Genomic DNA, 17,541 nt, shown 5'->3' on the forward strand with positions numbered 1-17,541 from the left:
CAGGCATTAGATTGTCTCTGCTCCCAACATCTCTGCTGCCAGCAGGCCAGGGGTCACCCTACTTTTCACAGGTGGCCACCAACACTCAGGCTGTGCTTTTCATAGGGCTTGCCCGTTATTGGTGCCCGTTGTTGGTGCCCTTGGAGGTATACAGGAGGCTAGTTCTGGGTGCCTTGGGAGGTGTAAAGATGGCTAGTCCCGGGCTGGCTCCCTCTCAGATTCTTTTGAAAGGGGGTGTCTGGCTTGTGACTCTGGCCTAGCTAGCTAGATCCTTTTAGATTCAGGCTCAGCTAGAGGATGTGCCTGAAAGCACATGACTTGTTCTGGAGCATGGTGGTGGCCCACTGCATTTGGATGGGATGGTTATTGCAGGAAAGGGTCAATTATCATGGAGACAAAAGGCCCAGAGAGCGACTCCAACCGAAAGGGATAGTGATACAAGCAGGCCGAGCTGCTTTAAAGTGTGCTGCCTCTGAGGCCATGGGAAGGTAAACAGCACTCTTTTGCAGCAGAACTGGGTTCAACATTCTGTCTAATTGCTTTGACACTGCACACAAATGTCTGGCAAAATCTACCAGAAGAGAACCGTGTCAGGAAAGCATTGCAGGGAGAAAAAAAGCCAGCATTTACCATTGATACCTCAGCTTCTGCTCGGTATTCCCTTATTTTCACCTGCCTGCTGCTGCGTACCTGGGTGGTGTCTAATGGGAATACTATTAGCGCTGCAAAGCCTTACTGTGGCATCAGTGGCATTCAATACACACGGGCCCATATTTATACTTTTTGACGCTAAACTGCGCTAACGCAGTTTAGCGTCAAAAAGTTTTGCGCCGTCTAACGCCATTCTGAAGCGCCATGCGGGCGCCGTATTTATGGAATGGCGTTAGACGGCGCAATCAGACCGGCGCTGCCTGGTTTGCGTGGGAAAAAACCACGTAGACCAGACAGCGCCGGCGTAGGGGGAAAATGGCGCATGGGCGTCTTAAAATGGGGCAAGTCAGGTTACGTCGAAAAAATCGTCTTAACCCGACTTGCGCCATTTTTTAACGACGCCCATCCCCCATCAACATGACTCCTATCATTGTAAAGATAGGAGTCATGCCCCCTTGCCCAATGGCCATGCCCAGGGGACTTCTGTCCCCTGGGCATGGTCATTGGGCATAGTGGCATGTAGGGGGGCACAAATAAGGCCCCCCTATGCCACCAAAAAAATATATAAAAAAAAAAAAATTATACTTACCTGAACTTACCTGAATGTCCCTGGGGTGGGTCCCTCCATCCTTGGGGGTCCTCCTGGGGTGGGCAAGGGTGGCAGGGGGGGTCCCTGGGGGCATGGGAGGGCACCTGTGGGTTCATTTTGAGCCCACAGGCCCCTTAACGCCTGCTCTGAGCAGGCGTTAAAAAGTGGCGCAAATGCGCCGTTTTTAGCCACGCCAACTCCTGGGCGTCTCTTTTGCCCGGGAGTATAAATACCACGTAAAGTCCTGGGAGTCATTTTTTAGACGGGAACGCCTCCCTTGCATATCATTAACGCAAGGAAGGGGTTCACGCTAAAAAATGACGCACATTCCGGGAACTTTGGCGCTATTCGCCTCTAACGCCATAGTATAAATATGGCGTTAGTTGGCGTTAGTTTTGCGTCGAAATTGCGTCAAAAAAAACTACGCAATTTAGGCGCAAACGGAGTATAAATATGGCCCACAATCTATAGGAAAACGTTTCCCTGCGCGCCCACTTCACTTACAGCCTGCCTCCAGCTTTCCCTTTTCCCTGCCCAGCAGACTCACCCTGGCCAATCAGCTGAGGCGAGTGCCACCGAAATTTGCATATGCCCAGACAGAACCCTGAAAACGGTCCACCATTTTTTCTTTCTCTACTTGAAGCAGGGGCCTTGAACGTTTGGGCTGTTTTGCTCTCCCCTGTGGTTCTTGCCCTGTTAAGTAGGGCGAAAAACCACCTCTCGGACCCTCGCCCTCGCAATGGCAGGGTCTCTGTTTGTGGCGCCACATGCCCTGCTAGGCTCAGCTTGTAACACACTCGGGTTTCTCTTCAAAACGAATAAATCTTTCGCCTTTTACTAAAGATTTCCGTGGAGAGGAACGTTTACGAGTTTCATTCAATTTTTTGAGGCCTTGCCATAGGTGAGGCTGTTTATCGTTTGTTGAAGACAAAAGTGCTAGCAGTTGGGGTACACCTGTGGGCTGTCTGCTGTTTCCTTTGCCAGAGGAAGTTGGTGTTTTGTTCTGAGGCCTGCTGTCTACTCATTTGCATAGGCCAGGTGGCTCATGGGAAAGAATTTCTGCGGAGCGTGAGGCTGCTTTTCTTGGCTATCTTGAATCATCACGACAGCAGGCATTAGATTGTCTCTGCTCCCAACATCTCTGCTGCCAGCAGGCCAGGGGTCACCCTACTTTTCACAGGTGGCCACCAACACTCAGGCTGTGCTTTTCATAGGGCTTGCCCGTTATTGGTGCCCGTTGTTGGTGCCCTTGGAGGTATACAGGAGGCTAGTTCTGGGTGCCTTGGGGGGTGTAAAGATGGCTAGTCCCGGGCTGGCTCCCTCTCAGATTCTTTTGAAAGGGGGTGTCTGGCTTGTGACTCTGGCCTAGCTAGCTAGATCCTTTTAGATTCAGGCTCAGCTAGAGGATGTGCCTGAAAGCACATGACTTGTTCTGGAGCATGGTGGTGGCCCACTGCATTTGGATGGGATGGTTATTGCAGGAAAGGGTCAATTATCATGGAGACAAAAGGCCCAGAGAGCGACTCCAACCGAAAGGGATAGTGATACAAGCAGGCCGAGCTGCTTTAGAGTGTGCTGCCTCTGAGGCCATGGGAAGGTAAGCAGCACTCTTTTGCAGCAGAACTGGGTTCAACATTCTGTCTAATTGCTTTGACACTGCACACAAATGTCTGGCAAAATCTACCAGAAGATAACCGTGTCAGGAAAGCATTGCAGGGAGAAAAAAAGCCAGCATTTACCATTGATACCTCAGCTTCTGCTCGGTATTCCCTTATTTTCACCTGCCTGCTGCTGCGTACCTGGGTGGTGTCTAATGGGAATACTATTAGCGCTGCAAAGCCTTACTGTGGCATCAGTGGCATTCAATACACACAATCTATAGGAAAACGTTTCCCTGCGCGCCCACTTCACTTACAGCCTGCCTCCAGCTTTCCCTTTTCCCTGCCCAGCAGACTCACCCTGGCCAATCAGCTGAGGCGAGTGCCACCGAAATTTGCATATGCCCAGACAGAACCCTGAAAACGGTCCACCATTTTTTCTTTCTCTACTTGAAGCAGGGGCCTTGAACGTTTGGGCTGTTTTGCTCTCCCCTGTGGTTCTTGCCCTGTTAAGTAGGGCGAAAAACCACCTCTCGGACCCTCGCCCTTGCAATGGCAGGGTCTCTGTTTGTGGCGCCACATGCCCTGCTAGGCTCAGCTTGTAACACACTCGGGTTTCTCTTCAAAACGAATAAATCTTTCGCCTTTTACTAAAGATTTCCGTGGAGAGGAACGTTTACGAGTTTCATTCAATTTTTTGAGGCCTTGCCACAGGTGAGGCTGTTTATCGTTTGTTGAAGACAAAAGTGCTAGCAGTTGGGGTACACCTGTGGGCTGTCTGCTGTTTCCTTTGCCAGAGGAAGTTGGTGTTTTGTTCTGAGGCCTGCTGTCTACTCATTTGCATAGGCCAGGTGGCTCATGGGAAAGAATTTCTGCGGAGCGTGAGGCTGCTTTTCTTGGCTGTCTTGAATCATCACGACAGCAGGCATTAGATTGTCTCTGCTCCCAACATCTCTGCTGCCAGCAGGCCAGGGGTCACCCTACTTTTCACAGGTGGCCACCAACACTCAGGCTGTGCTTTTCATAGGGCTTGCCCGTTATTGGTGCCCTTGGAGGTATACAGGAGGCTAGTTCTGGGTGCCTTGGGAGGTGTAAAGATGGCTAGTCCCGGGCTGGCTCCCTCTCAGATTCTTTTGAAAGGGGGTGTCTGGCTTGTGACTCTGGCCTAGCTAGCTAGATCCTTTTAGATTCAGGCTCAGCTAGAGGATGTGCCTGAAAGCACATGACTTGTTCTGGAGCATGGTGGTGGCCCACTGCATTTGGATGGGATGGTTATTGCAGGAAAGGGTCAATTATCATGGAGACAAAAGGCCCAGAGAGCGACTCCAACCGAAAGGGATAGTGATACAAGCAGGCCGAGCTGCTTTAAAGTGTGCTGCCTCTGAGGCCATGGGAAGGTAAACAGCACTCTTTTGCAGCAGAACTGGGTTCAACATTCTGTCTAATTGCTTTGACACTGCACACAAATGTCTGGCAAAATCTACCAGAAGAGAACCGTGTCAGGAAAGCATTGCAGGGAGAAAAAAAGCCAGCATTTACCATTGATACCTCAGCTTCTGCTCGGTATTCCCTTATTTTCACCTGCCTGCTGCTGCGTACCTGGGTGGTGTCTAATGGGAATACTATTAGCGCTGCAAAGCCTTACTGTGGCATCAGTGGCATTCAATACACACGGGCCCATATTTATACTTTTTGACGCTAAACTGCGCTAACGCAGTTTAGCGTCAAAAAGTTTTGCGCCGTCTAACGCCATTCTGAAGCGCCATGCGGGCGCCGTATTTATGGAATGGCGTTAGACGGCGCAATCAGACCGGCGCTGCCTGGTTTGCGTGGGAAAAAACCACGTAGACCAGACAGCGCCGGCGTAGGGGGAAAATGGCGCATGGGCGTCTTAAAATGGGGCAAGTCAGGTTACGTCGAAAAAATCGTCTTAACCCGACTTGCGCCATTTTTTAACGACGCCCATCCCCCATCAACATGACTCCTATCATTGTAAAGATAGGAGTCATGCCCCCTTGCCCAATGGCCATGCCCAGGGGACTTCTGTCCCCTGGGCATGGTCATTGGGCATAGTGGCATGTAGGGGGGCACAAATAAGGCCCCCCTATGCCACCAAAAAAATATATAAAAAAAAAAAAATTATACTTACCTGAACTTACCTGAATGTCCCTGGGGTGGGTCCCTCCATCCTTGGGGGTCCTCCTGGGGTGGGCAAGGGTGGCAGGGGGGGTCCCTGGGGGCATGGGAGGGCACCTGTGGGTTCATTTTGAGCCCACAGGCCCCTTAACGCCTGCTCTGAGCAGGCGTTAAAAAGTGGCGCAAATGCGCCGTTTTTAGCCACGCCAACTCCCGGGCGTCTCTTTTGCCCGGGAGTATAAATACCACGTAAAGTCCTGGGAGTCATTTTTTAGACGGGAACGCCTCCCTTGCATATCATTAACGCAAGGAAGGGGTTCACGCTAAAAAATGACGCACATTCCGGGAACTTTGGCGCTATTCGCCTCTAACGCCATAGTATAAATATGGCGTTAGTTGGCGTTAGTTTTGCGTCGAAATTGCGTCAAAAAAAACGACGCAATTTAGGCGCAAACGGAGTATAAATATGGCCCACAATCTATAGGAAAACGTTTCCCTGCGCGCCCACTTCACTTACAGCCTGCCTCCAGCTTTCCCTTTTCCCTGCCCAGCAGACTCACCCTGGCCAATCAGCTGAGGCGAGTGCCACCGAAATTTGCATATGCCCAGACAGAACCCTGAAAACGGTCCACCATTTTTTCTTTCTCTACTTGAAGCAGGGGCCTTGAACGTTTGGGCTGTTTTGCTCTCCCCTGTGGTTCTTGCCCTGTTAAGTAGGGCGAAAAACCACCTCTCGGACCCTCGCCCTCGCAATGGCAGGGTCTCTGTTTGTGGCGCCACATGCCCTGCTAGGCTCAGCTTGTAACACACTCGGGTTTCTCTTCAAAACGAATAAATCTTTCGCCTTTTACTAAAGATTTCCGTGGAGAGGAACGTTTACGAGTTTCATTCAATTTTTTGAGGCCTTGCCATAGGTGAGGCTGTTTATCGTTTGTTGAAGACAAAAGTGCTAGCAGTTGGGGTACACCTGTGGGCTGTCTGCTGTTTCCTTTGCCAGAGGAAGTTGGTGTTTTGTTCTGAGGCCTGCTGTCTACTCATTTGCATAGGCCAGGTGGCTCATGGGAAAGAATTTCTGCGGAGCGTGAGGCTGCTTTTCTTGGCTATCTTGAATCATCACGACAGCAGGCATTAGATTGTCTCTGCTCCCAACATCTCTGCTGCCAGCAGGCCAGGGGTCACCCTACTTTTCACAGGTGGCCACCAACACTCAGGCTGTGCTTTTCATAGGGCTTGCCCGTTATTGGTGCCCGTTGTTGGTGCCCTTGGAGGTATACAGGAGGCTAGTTCTGGGTGCCTTGGGAGGTGTAAAGATGGCTAGTCCCGGGCTGGCTCCCTCTCAGATTCTTTTGAAAGGGGGTGTCTGGCTTGTGACTCTGGCCTAGCTAGCTAGATCCTTTTAGATTCAGGCTCAGCTAGAGGATGTGCCTGAAAGCACATGACTTGTTCTGGAGCATGGTGGTGGCCCACTGCATTTGGATGGGATGGTTATTGCAGGAAAGGGTCAATTATCATGGAGACAAAAGGCCCAGAGAGCGACTCCAACCGAAAGGGATAGTGATACAAGCAGGCCGAGCTGCTTTAAAGTGTGCTGCCTCTGAGGCCATGGGAAGGTAAACAGCACTCTTTTGCAGCAGAACTGGGTTCAACATTCTGTCTAATTGCTTTGACACTGCACACAAATGTCTGGCAAAATCTACCAGAAGAGAACCGTGTCAGGAAAGCATTGCAGGGAGAAAAAAAGCCAGCATTTACCATTGATACCTCAGCTTCTGCTCGGTATTCCCTTATTTTCACCTGCCTGCTGCTGCGTACCTGGGTGGTGTCTAATGGGAATACTATTAGCGCTGCAAAGCCTTACTGTGGCATCAGTGGCATTCAATACACACGGGCCCATATTTATACTTTTTGACGCTAAACTGCGCTAACGCAGTTTAGCGTCAAAAAGTTTTGCGCCGTCTAACGCCATTCTGAAGCGCCATGCGGGCGCCGTATTTATGGAATGGCGTTAGACGGCGCAATCAGACCGGCGCTGCCTGGTTTGCGTGGGAAAAAACCACGTAGACCAGACAGCGCCGGCGTAGGGGGAAAATGGCGCATGGGCGTCTTAAAATGGGGCAAGTCAGGTTACGTCGAAAAAATCGTCTTAACCCGACTTGCGCCATTTTTTAACGACGCCCATCCCCCATCAACATGACTCCTATCATTGTAAAGATAGGAGTCATGCCCCCTTGCCCAATGGCCATGCCCAGGGGACTTCTGTCCCCTGGGCATGGTCATTGGGCATAGTGGCATGTAGGGGGGCACAAATAAGGCCCCCCTATGCCACCAAAAAAATATATAAAAAAAAAAAAATTATACTTACCTGAACTTACCTGAATGTCCCTGGGGTGGGTCCCTCCATCCTTGGGGGTCCTCCTGGGGTGGGCAAGGGTGGCAGGGGGGGTCCCTGGGGGCATGGGAGGGCACCTGTGGGTTCATTTTGAGCCCACAGGCCCCTTAACGCCTGCTCTGAGCAGGCGTTAAAAAGTGGCGCAAATGCGCCGTTTTTAGCCACGCCAACTCCCGGGCGTCTCTTTTGCCCGGGAGTATAAATACCACGTAAAGTCCTGGGAGTCATTTTTTAGACGGGAACGCCTCCCTTGCATATCATTAACGCAAGGAAGGGGTTCACGCTAAAAAATGACGCACATTCCGGGAACTTTGGCGCTATTCGCCTCTAACGCCATAGTATAAATATGGCGTTAGTTGGCGTTAGTTTTGCGTCGAAATTGCGTCAAAAAAAACGACGCAATTTAGGCGCAAACGGAGTATAAATATGGCCCACAATCTATAGGAAAACGTTTCCCTGCGCGCCCACTTCACTTACAGCCTGCCTCCAGCTTTCCCTTTTCCCTGCCCAGCAGACTCACCCTGGCCAATCAGCTGAGGCGAGTGCCACCGAAATTTGCATATGCCCAGACAGAACCCTGAAAACGGTCCACCATTTTTTCTTTCTCTACTTGAAGCAGGGGCCTTGAACGTTTGGGCTGTTTTGCTCTCCCCTGTGGTTCTTGCCCTGTTAAGTAGGGCGAAAAACCACCTCTCGGACCCTCGCCCTCGCAATGGCAGGGTCTCTGTTTGTGGCGCCACATGCCCTGCTAGGCTCAGCTTGTAACACACTCGGGTTTCTCTTCAAAACGAATAAATCTTTCGCCTTTTACTAAAGATTTCCGTGGAGAGGAACGTTTACGAGTTTCATTCAATTTTTTGAGGCCTTGCCATAGGTGAGGCTGTTTATCGTTTGTTGAAGACAAAAGTGCTAGCAGTTGGGGTACACCTGTGGGCTGTCTGCTGTTTCCTTTGCCAGAGGAAGTTGGTGTTTTGTTCTGAGGCCTGCTGTCTACTCATTTGCATAGGCCAGGTGGCTCATGGGAAAGAATTTCTGCGGAGCGTGAGGCTGCTTTTCTTGGCTATCTTGAATCATCACGACAGCAGGCATTAGATTGTCTCTGCTCCCAACATCTCTGCTGCCAGCAGGCCAGGGGTCACCCTACTTTTCACAGGTGGCCACCAACACTCAGGCTGTGCTTTTCATAGGGCTTGCCCGTTATTGGTGCCCGTTGTTGGTGCCCTTGGAGGTATACAGGAGGCTAGTTCTGGGTGCCTTGGGAGGTGTAAAGATGGCTAGTCCCGGGCTGGCTCCCTCTCAGATTCTTTTGAAAGGGGGTGTCTGGCTTGTGACTCTGGCCTAGCTAGCTAGATCCTTTTAGATTCAGGCTCAGCTAGAGGATGTGCCTGAAAGCACATGACTTGTTCTGGAGCATGGTGGTGGCCCACTGCATTTGGATGGGATGGTTATTGCAGGAAAGGGTCAATTATCATGGAGACAAAAGGCCCAGAGAGCGACTCCAACCGAAAGGGATAGTGATACAAGCAGGCCGAGCTGCTTTAAAGTGTGCTGCCTCTGAGGCCATGGGAAGGTAAACAGCACTCTTTTGCAGCAGAACTGGGTTCAACATTCTGTCTAATTGCTTTGACACTGCACACAAATGTCTGGCAAAATCTACCAGAAGAGAACCGTGTCAGGAAAGCATTGCAGGGAGAAAAAAAGCCAGCATTTACCATTGATACCTCAGCTTCTGCTCGGTATTCCCTTATTTTCACCTGCCTGCTGCTGCGTACCTGGGTGGTGTCTAATGGGAATACTATTAGCGCTGCAAAGCCTTACTGTGGCATCAGTGGCATTCAATACACACGGGCCCATATTTATACTTTTTGACGCTAAACTGCGCTAACGCAGTTTAGCGTCAAAAAGTTTTGCGCCGTCTAACGCCATTCTGAAGCGCCATGCGGGCGCCGTATTTATGGAATGGCGTTAGACGGCGCAATCAGACCGGCGCTGCCTGGTTTGCGTGGGAAAAAACCACGTAGACCAGACAGCGCCGGCGTAGGGGGAAAATGGCGCATGGGCGTCTTAAAATGGGGCAAGTCAGGTTACGTCGAAAAAATCGTCTTAACCCGACTTGCGCCATTTTTTAACGACGCCCATCCCCCATCAACATGACTCCTATCATTGTAAAGATAGGAGTCATGCCCCCTTGCCCAATGGCCATGCCCAGGGGACTTCTGTCCCCTGGGCATGGTCATTGGGCATAGTGGCATGTAGGGGGGCACAAATAAGGCCCCCCTATGCCACCAAAAAAATATATAAAAAAAAAAAAATTATACTTACCTGAACTTACCTGAATGTCCCTGGGGTGGGTCCCTCCATCCTTGGGGGTCCTCCTGGGGTGGGCAAGGGTGGCAGGGGGGGTCCCTGGGGGCATGGGAGGGCACCTGTGGGTTCATTTTGAGCCCACAGGCCCCTTAACGCCTGCTCTGAGCAGGCGTTAAAAAGTGGCGCAAATGCGCCGTTTTTAGCCACGCCAACTCCTGGGCGTCTCTTTTGCCCGGGAGTATAAATACCACGTAAAGTCCTGGGAGTCATTTTTTAGACGGGAACGCCTCCCTTGCATATCATTAACGCAAGGAAGGGGTTCACGCTAAAAAATGACGCACATTCCGGGAACTTTGGCGCTATTCGCCTCTAACGCCATAGTATAAATATGGCGTTAGTTGGCGTTAGTTTTGCGTCGAAATTGCGTCAAAAAAAACTACGCAATTTAGGCGCAAACGGAGTATAAATATGGCCCACAATCTATAGGAAAACGTTTCCCTGCGCGCCCACTTCACTTACAGCCTGCCTCCAGCTTTCCCTTTTCCCTGCCCAGCAGACTCACCCTGGCCAATCAGCTGAGGCGAGTGCCACCGAAATTTGCATATGCCCAGACAGAACCCTGAAAACGGTCCACCATTTTTTCTTTCTCTACTTGAAGCAGGGGCCTTGAACGTTTGGGCTGTTTTGCTCTCCCCTGTGGTTCTTGCCCTGTTAAGTAGGGCGAAAAACCACCTCTCGGACCCTCGCCCTCGCAATGGCAGGGTCTCTGTTTGTGGCGCCACATGCCCTGCTAGGCTCAGCTTGTAACACACTCGGGTTTCTCTTCAAAACGAATAAATCTTTCGCCTTTTACTAAAGATTTCCGTGGAGAGGAACGTTTACGAGTTTCATTCAATTTTTTGAGGCCTTGCCATAGGTGAGGCTGTTTATCGTTTGTTGAAGACAAAAGTGCTAGCAGTTGGGGTACACCTGTGGGCTGTCTGCTGTTTCCTTTGCCAGAGGAAGTTGGTGTTTTGTTCTGAGGCCTGCTGTCTACTCATTTGCATAGGCCAGGTGGCTCATGGGAAAGAATTTCTGCGGAGCGTGAGGCTGCTTTTCTTGGCTATCTTGAATCATCACGACAGCAGGCATTAGATTGTCTCTGCTCCCAACATCTCTGCTGCCAGCAGGCCAGGGGTCACCCTACTTTTCACAGGTGGCCACCAACACTCAGGCTGTGCTTTTCATAGGGCTTGCCCGTTATTGGTGCCCGTTGTTGGTGCCCTTGGAGGTATACAGGAGGCTAGTTCTGGGTGCCTTGGGGGGTGTAAAGATGGCTAGTCCCGGGCTGGCTCCCTCTCAGATTCTTTTGAAAGGGGGTGTCTGGCTTGTGACTCTGGCCTAGCTAGCTAGATCCTTTTAGATTCAGGCTCAGCTAGAGGATGTGCCTGAAAGCACATGACTTGTTCTGGAGCATGGTGGTGGCCCACTGCATTTGGATGGGATGGTTATTGCAGGAAAGGGTCAATTATCATGGAGACAAAAGGCCCAGAGAGCGACTCCAACCGAAAGGGATAGTGATACAAGCAGGCCGAGCTGCTTTAGAGTGTGCTGCCTCTGAGGCCATGGGAAGGTAAGCAGCACTCTTTTGCAGCAGAACTGGGTTCAACATTCTGTCTAATTGCTTTGACACTGCACACAAATGTCTGGCAAAATCTACCAGAAGATAACCGTGTCAGGAAAGCATTGCAGGGAGAAAAAAAGCCAGCATTTACCATTGATACCTCAGCTTCTGCTCGGTATTCCCTTATTTTCACCTGCCTGCTGCTGCGTACCTGGGTGGTGTCTAATGGGAATACTATTAGCGCTGCAAAGCCTTACTGTGGCATCAGTGGCATTCAATACACACAATCTATAGGAAAACGTTTCCCTGCGCGCCCACTTCACTTACAGCCTGCCTCCAGCTTTCCCTTTTCCCTGCCCAGCAGACTCACCCTGGCCAATCAGCTGAGGCGAGTGCCACCGAAATTTGCATATGCCCAGACAGAACCCTGAAAACGGTCCACCATTTTTTCTTTCTCTACTTGAAGCAGGGGCCTTGAACGTTTGGGCTGTTTTGCTCTCCCCTGTGGTTCTTGCCCTGTTAAGTAGGGCGAAAAACCACCTCTCGGACCCTCGCCCTTGCAATGGCAGGGTCTCTGTTTGTGGCGCCACATGCCCTGCTAGGCTCAGCTTGTAACACACTCGGGTTTCTCTTCAAAACGAATAAATCTTTCGCCTTTTACTAAAGATTTCCGTGGAGAGGAACGTTTACGAGTTTCATTCAATTTTTTGAGGCCTTGCCACAGGTGAGGCTGTTTATCGTTTGTTGAAGACAAAAGTGCTAGCAGTTGGGGTACACCTGTGGGCTGTCTGCTGTTTCCTTTGCCAGAGGAAGTTGGTGTTTTGTTCTGAGGCCTGCTGTCTACTCATTTGCATAGGCCAGGTGGCTCATGGGAAAGAATTTCTGCGGAGCGTGAGGCTGCTTTTCTTGGCTGTCTTGAATCATCACGACAGCAGGCATTAGATTGTCTCTGCTCCCAACATCTCTGCTGCCAGCAGGCCAGGGGTCACCCTACTTTTCACAGGTGGCCACCAACACTCAGGCTGTGCTTTTCATAGGGCTTGCCCGTTATTGGTGCCCTTGGAGGTATACAGGAGGCTAGTTCTGGGTGCCTTGGGAGGTGTAAAGATGGCTAGTCCCGGGCTGGCTCCCTCTCAGATTCTTTTGAAAGGGGGTGTCTGGCTTGTGACTCTGGCCTAGCTAGCTAGATCCTTTTAGATTCAGGCTCAGCTAGAGGATGTGCCTGAAAGCACATGACTTGTTCTGGAGCATGGTGGTGGCCCACTGCATTTGGATGGGATGGTTATTGCAGGAAAGGGTCAATTATCATGGAGACAAAAGGCCCAGAGAGCGACTCCAACCGAAAGGGATAGTGATACAAGCAGGCCGAGCTGCTTTAAAGTGTGCTGCCTCTGAGGCCATGGGAAGGTAAACAGCACTCTTTTGCAGCAGAACTGGGTTCAACATTCTGTCTAATTGCTTTGACACTGCACACAAATGTCTGGCAAAATCTACCAGAAGAGAACCGTGTCAGGAAAGCATTGCAGGGAGAAAAAAAGCCAGCATTTACCATTGATACCTCAGCTTCTGCTCGGTATTCCCTTATTTTCACCTGCCTGCTGCTGCGTACCTGGGTGGTGTCTAATGGGAATACTATTAGCGCTGCAAAGCCTTACTGTGGCATCAGTGGCATTCAATACACACGGGCCCATATTTATACTTTTTGACGCTAAACTGCGCTAACGCAGTTTAGCGTCAAAAAGTTTTGCGCCGTCTAACGCCATTCTGAAGCGCCATGCGGGCGCCGTATTTATGGAATGGCGTTAGACGGCGCAATCAGACCGGCGCTGCCTGGTTTGCGTGGGAAAAAACCACGTAGACCAGACAGCGCCGGCGTAGGGGGAAAATGGCGCATGGGCGTCTTAAAATGGGGCAAGTCAGGTTACGTCGAAAAAATCGTCTTAACCCGACTTGCGCCATTTTTTAACGACGCCCATCCCCCATCAACATGACTCCTATCATTGTAAAGATAGGAGTCATGCCCCCTTGCCCAATGGCCATGCCCAGGGGACTTCTGTCCCCTGGGCATGGTCATTGGGCATAGTGGCATGTAGGGGGGCACAAATAAGGCCCCCCTATGCCACCAAAAAAATATATAAAAAAAAAAAAATTATACTTACCTGAACTTACCTGAATGTCCCTGGGGTGGGTCCCTCCATCCTTGGGGGTCCTCCTGGGGTGGGCAAGGGTGGCAGGGGGGGTCCCTGGGGGCATGGGAGGGCACCTGTGGGTTCATTTTGAGCCCACAGGCCCCTTAACGCCTGCTCTGAGCAGGCGTTAAAAAGTGGCGCAAATGCGCCGTTTTTAGCCACGCCAACTCCCGGGCGTCTCTTTTGCCCGGGAGTATAAATACCACGTAAAGTCCTGGGAGTCATTTTTTAGACGGGAACGCCTCCCTTGCATATCATTAACGCAAGGAAGGGGTTCACGCTAAAAAATGACGCACATTCCGGGAACTTTGGCGCTATTCGCCTCTAACGCCATAGTATAAATATGGCGTTAGTTGGCGTTAGTTTTGCGTCGAAATTGCGTCAAAAAAAACGACGCAATTTAGGCGCAAACGGAGTATAAATATGGCCCACAATCTATAGGAAAACGTTTCCCTGCGCGCCCACTTCACTTACAGCCTGCCTCCAGCTTTCCCTTTTCCCTGCCCAGCAGACTCACCCTGGCCAATCAGCTGAGGCGAGTGCCACCGAAATTTGCATATGCCCAGACAGAACCCTGAAAACGGTCCACCATTTTTTCTTTCTCTACTTGAAGCAGGGGCCTTGAACGTTTGGGCTGTTTTGCTCTCCCCTGTGGTTCTTGCCCTGTTAAGTAGGGCGAAAAACCACCTCTCGGACCCTCGCCCTCGCAATGGCAGGGTCTCTGTTTGTGGCGCCACATGCCCTGCTAGGCTCAGCTTGTAACACACTCGGGTTTCTCTTCAAAACGAATAAATCTTTCGCCTTTTACTAAAGATTTCCGTGGAGAGGAACGTTTACGAGTTTCATTCAATTTTTTGAGGCCTTGCCATAGGTGAGGCTGTTTATCGTTTGTTGAAGACAAAAGTGCTAGCAGTTGGGGTACACCTGTGGGCTGTCTGCTGTTTCCTTTGCCAGAGGAAGTTGGTGTTTTGTTCTGAGGCCTGCTGTCTACTCATTTGCATAGGCCAGGTGGCTCATGGGAAAGAATTTCTGCGGAGCGTGAGGCTGCTTTTCTTGGCTATCTTGAATCATCACGACAGCAGGCATTAGATTGTCTCTGCTCCCAACATCTCTGCTGCCAGCAGGCCAGGGGTCACCCTACTTTTCACAGGTGGCCACCAACACTCAGGCTGTGCTTTTCATAGGGCTTGCCCGTTATTGGTGCCCGTTGTTGGTGCCCTTGGAGGTATACAGGAGGCTAGTTCTGGGTGCCTTGGGAGGTGTAAAGATGGCTAGTCCCGGGCTGGCTCCCTCTCAGATTCTTTTGAAAGGGGGTGTCTGGCTTGTGACTCTGGCCTAGCTAGCTAGATCCTTTTAGATTCAGGCTCAGCTAGAGGATGTGCCTGAAAGCACATGACTTGTTCTGGAGCATGGTGGTGGCCCACTGCATTTGGATGGGATGGTTATTGCAGGAAAGGGTCAATTATCATGGAGACAAAAGGCCCAGAGAGCGACTCCAACCGAAAGGGATAGTGATACAAGCAGGCCGAGCTGCTTTAAAGTGTGCTGCCTCTGAGGCCATGGGAAGGTAAGCAGCACTCTTTTGCAGCAGAACTGGGTTCAACATTCTGTCTAATTGCTTTGACACTGCACACAAATGTCTGGCAAAATCTACCAGAAGATAACCGTGTCAGGAAAGCATTGCAGGGAGAAAAAAAGCCAGCATTTACCATTGATACCTCAGCTTCTGCTCGGTATTCCCTTATTTTCACCTGCCTGCTGCTGCGTACCTGGGTGGTGTCTAATGGGAATACTATTAGCGCTGCAAAGCCTTACTGTGGCATCAGTGGCATTCAATACACACAATCTATAGGAAAACGTTTCCCTGTGCGCCCACTTCACTTACAGCCTGCCTCTAGCTTTCCCTTTTCCCTGCCCAGCAGACTCACCCTGGCCAATCAGCTGAGGCGAGTGCCACCGAAATTTGCATATGCCCAGACAGAACCCTGAAAACGGTCCACCATTTTTTCTTTCTCTACTTGAAGCAGGGGCCTTGAACGTTTGGGCTGTTTTGCTCTCCCCTGTGGTTCTTGCCCTGTTAAGTAGGGCGAAAAAACACCTCTCGGACCCTCGCCCTCGCAATGGCAGGGTCTCTGTTTGTGGCGCCACATGCCCTGCTAGGCTCAGCTTGTAACACACTCGGGTTTCTCTTCAAAACGAATAAATCTTTCGCCTTTTACTAAAGATTTCCGTGGAGAGGAACGTTTACGAGTTTCATTCAATTTTTTGAGGCCTTGCCACAGGTGAGGCTGTTTATCGTTTGTTGAAGACAAAAGTGCTAGCAGTTGGGGTACACCTGTGGGCTGTCTGCTGTTTCCTTTGCCAGAGGAAGTTGGTGTTTTGTTCTGAGGCCTGCTGTCTACTCATTTGCATAGGCCAGGTGGCTCATGGGAAAGAATTTCTGCGGAGCGTGAGGCTGCTTTTCTTGGCTGTCTTGAATCATCACGACAGCAGGCATTAGATTGTCTCTGCTCCCAACATCTCTGCTGCCAGCAGGCCAGGGGTCACCCTACTTTTCACAGGTGGCCACCAACACTCAGGCTGTGCTTTTCATAGGGCTTGCCCGTTATTGGTGCCCGTTGTTGGTGCCCTTGGAGGTATACAGGAGGCTAGTTCTGGGTGCCTTGGGGGGTGTAAAGATGGCTAGTCCCGGGCTGGCTCCCTCTCAGATTCTTTTGAAAGGGGGTGTCTGGCTTGTGACTCTGGCCTAGCTAGCTAGATCCTTTTAGATTCAGGCTCAGCTAGAGGATGTGCCTGAAAGCACATGACTTGTTCTGGAGCATGGTGGTGGCCCACTGCATTTGGATGGGATGGTTATTGCAGGAAAGGGTCAATTATCATGGAGACAAAAGGCCCAGAGAGCGACTCCAACCGAAAGGGATAGTGATACAAGCAGGCCGAGCTGCTTTAGAGTGTGCTGCCTCTGAGGCCATGGGAAGGTAAGCAGCACTCTTTTGCAGCAGAACTGGGTTCAACATTCTGTCTAATTGCTTTGACACTGCACACAAATGTCTGGCAAAATCTACCAGAAGATAACCGTGTCAGGAAAGCATTGCAGGGAGAAAAAAAGCCAGCATTTACCATTGATACCTCAGCTTCTGCTCGGTATTCCCTTATTTTCACCTGCCTGCTGCTGCGTACCTGGGTGGTGTCTAATGGGAATACTATTAGCGCTGCAAAGCCTTACTGTGGCATCAGTGGCATTCAATACACACAATCTATAGGAAAACGTTTCCCTGCGCGCCCACTTCACTTACAGCCTGCCTCCAGCTTTCCCTTTTCCCTGCCCAGCAGACTCACCCTGGCCAATCAGCTGAGGCGAGTGCCACCGAAATTTGCATATGCCCAGACAGAACCCTGAAAACGGTCCACCATTTTTTCTTTCTCTACTTGAAGCAGGGGCCTTGAACGTTTGGGCTGTTTTGCTCTCCCCTGTGGTTCTTGCCCTGTTAAGTAGGGCGAAAAACCACCTCTCGGACCCTCGCCCTTGCAATGGCAGGGTCTCTGTTTGTGGCGCCACATGCCCTGCTAGGCTCAGCTTGTAACACACTCGGGTTTCTCTTCAAAACGAATAAATCTTTCGCCTTTTACTAAAGATTTCCGTGGAGAGGAACGTTTACGAGTTTCATTCAATTTTTTGAGGCCTTGCCACAGGTGAGGCTGTTTATCGTTTGTTGAAGACAAAAGTGCTAGCAGTTGGGGTACACCTGTGGGCTGTCTGCTGTTTCCTTTGCCAGAGGAAGTTGGTGTTTTGTTCTGAGGCCTGCTGTCTACTCATTTGCATAGGCCAGGTGGCTCATGGGAAAGAATTTCTGCGGAGCGTGAGGCTGCTTTTCTTGGCTGTCTTGAATCATCACGACAGCAGGCATTAGATTGTCTCTGCTCCCAACATCTCTGCTGCCAGCAGGCCAGGGGTCACCCTACTTTTCACAGGTGGCCACCAACACTCAGGCTGTGCTTTTCATAGGGCTTGCCCGTTATTGGTGCCCTTGGAGGTATACAGGAGGCTAGTTCTGGGTGCCTTGGGAGGTGTAAAGATG

General features: G+C 50.7%; 9 non-coding genes across 9 annotated transcripts; all 9 read left to right on the forward strand.

Annotated features, from left to right (window-relative positions):
* The first annotated feature begins 2,033 nt into the window (after positions 1-2,033).
* LOC138275687 (U5 spliceosomal RNA) lies at positions 2,034-2,149 on the forward strand. Its single transcript, XR_011200460.1, has one exon. It is a non-coding gene; the product is annotated as a U5 spliceosomal RNA (small nuclear RNA).
* A 1,295-nt stretch (positions 2,150-3,444) lies between these two features.
* On the forward strand, positions 3,445-3,560 carry LOC138275724 (U5 spliceosomal RNA). The gene has a single exon (XR_011200496.1). It is a non-coding gene; the product is annotated as a U5 spliceosomal RNA (small nuclear RNA).
* Positions 3,561-5,780: 2,220 nt separating this feature from the next.
* Positions 5,781-5,896, forward strand: LOC138275688 (U5 spliceosomal RNA). The gene has a single exon (XR_011200461.1). It is a non-coding gene; the product is annotated as a U5 spliceosomal RNA (small nuclear RNA).
* Positions 5,897-8,129: 2,233 nt separating this feature from the next.
* On the forward strand, positions 8,130-8,245 carry LOC138275689 (U5 spliceosomal RNA). The gene has a single exon (XR_011200462.1). It is a non-coding gene; the product is annotated as a U5 spliceosomal RNA (small nuclear RNA).
* A 2,233-nt stretch (positions 8,246-10,478) lies between these two features.
* Positions 10,479-10,594, forward strand: LOC138275690 (U5 spliceosomal RNA). Its single transcript, XR_011200463.1, has one exon. It is a non-coding gene; the product is annotated as a U5 spliceosomal RNA (small nuclear RNA).
* A 1,295-nt stretch (positions 10,595-11,889) lies between these two features.
* Positions 11,890-12,005, forward strand: LOC138275726 (U5 spliceosomal RNA). The gene has a single exon (XR_011200498.1). It is a non-coding gene; the product is annotated as a U5 spliceosomal RNA (small nuclear RNA).
* A 2,220-nt stretch (positions 12,006-14,225) lies between these two features.
* LOC138275692 (U5 spliceosomal RNA) lies at positions 14,226-14,341 on the forward strand. Its single transcript, XR_011200465.1, has one exon. It is a non-coding gene; the product is annotated as a U5 spliceosomal RNA (small nuclear RNA).
* A 1,295-nt stretch (positions 14,342-15,636) lies between these two features.
* Positions 15,637-15,752, forward strand: LOC138275727 (U5 spliceosomal RNA). The gene has a single exon (XR_011200499.1). It is a non-coding gene; the product is annotated as a U5 spliceosomal RNA (small nuclear RNA).
* Positions 15,753-17,047: 1,295 nt separating this feature from the next.
* Positions 17,048-17,163, forward strand: LOC138275728 (U5 spliceosomal RNA). The gene has a single exon (XR_011200500.1). It is a non-coding gene; the product is annotated as a U5 spliceosomal RNA (small nuclear RNA).
* Positions 17,164-17,541: the final 378 nt, after the last annotated feature.

Source organism: Pleurodeles waltl, unplaced genomic scaffold, assembly GCF_031143425.1.
Source record: "Pleurodeles waltl isolate 20211129_DDA unplaced genomic scaffold, aPleWal1.hap1.20221129 scaffold_302, whole genome shotgun sequence".
Lineage (NCBI taxonomy): Eukaryota > Metazoa > Chordata > Amphibia > Caudata > Salamandridae > Pleurodeles > Pleurodeles waltl.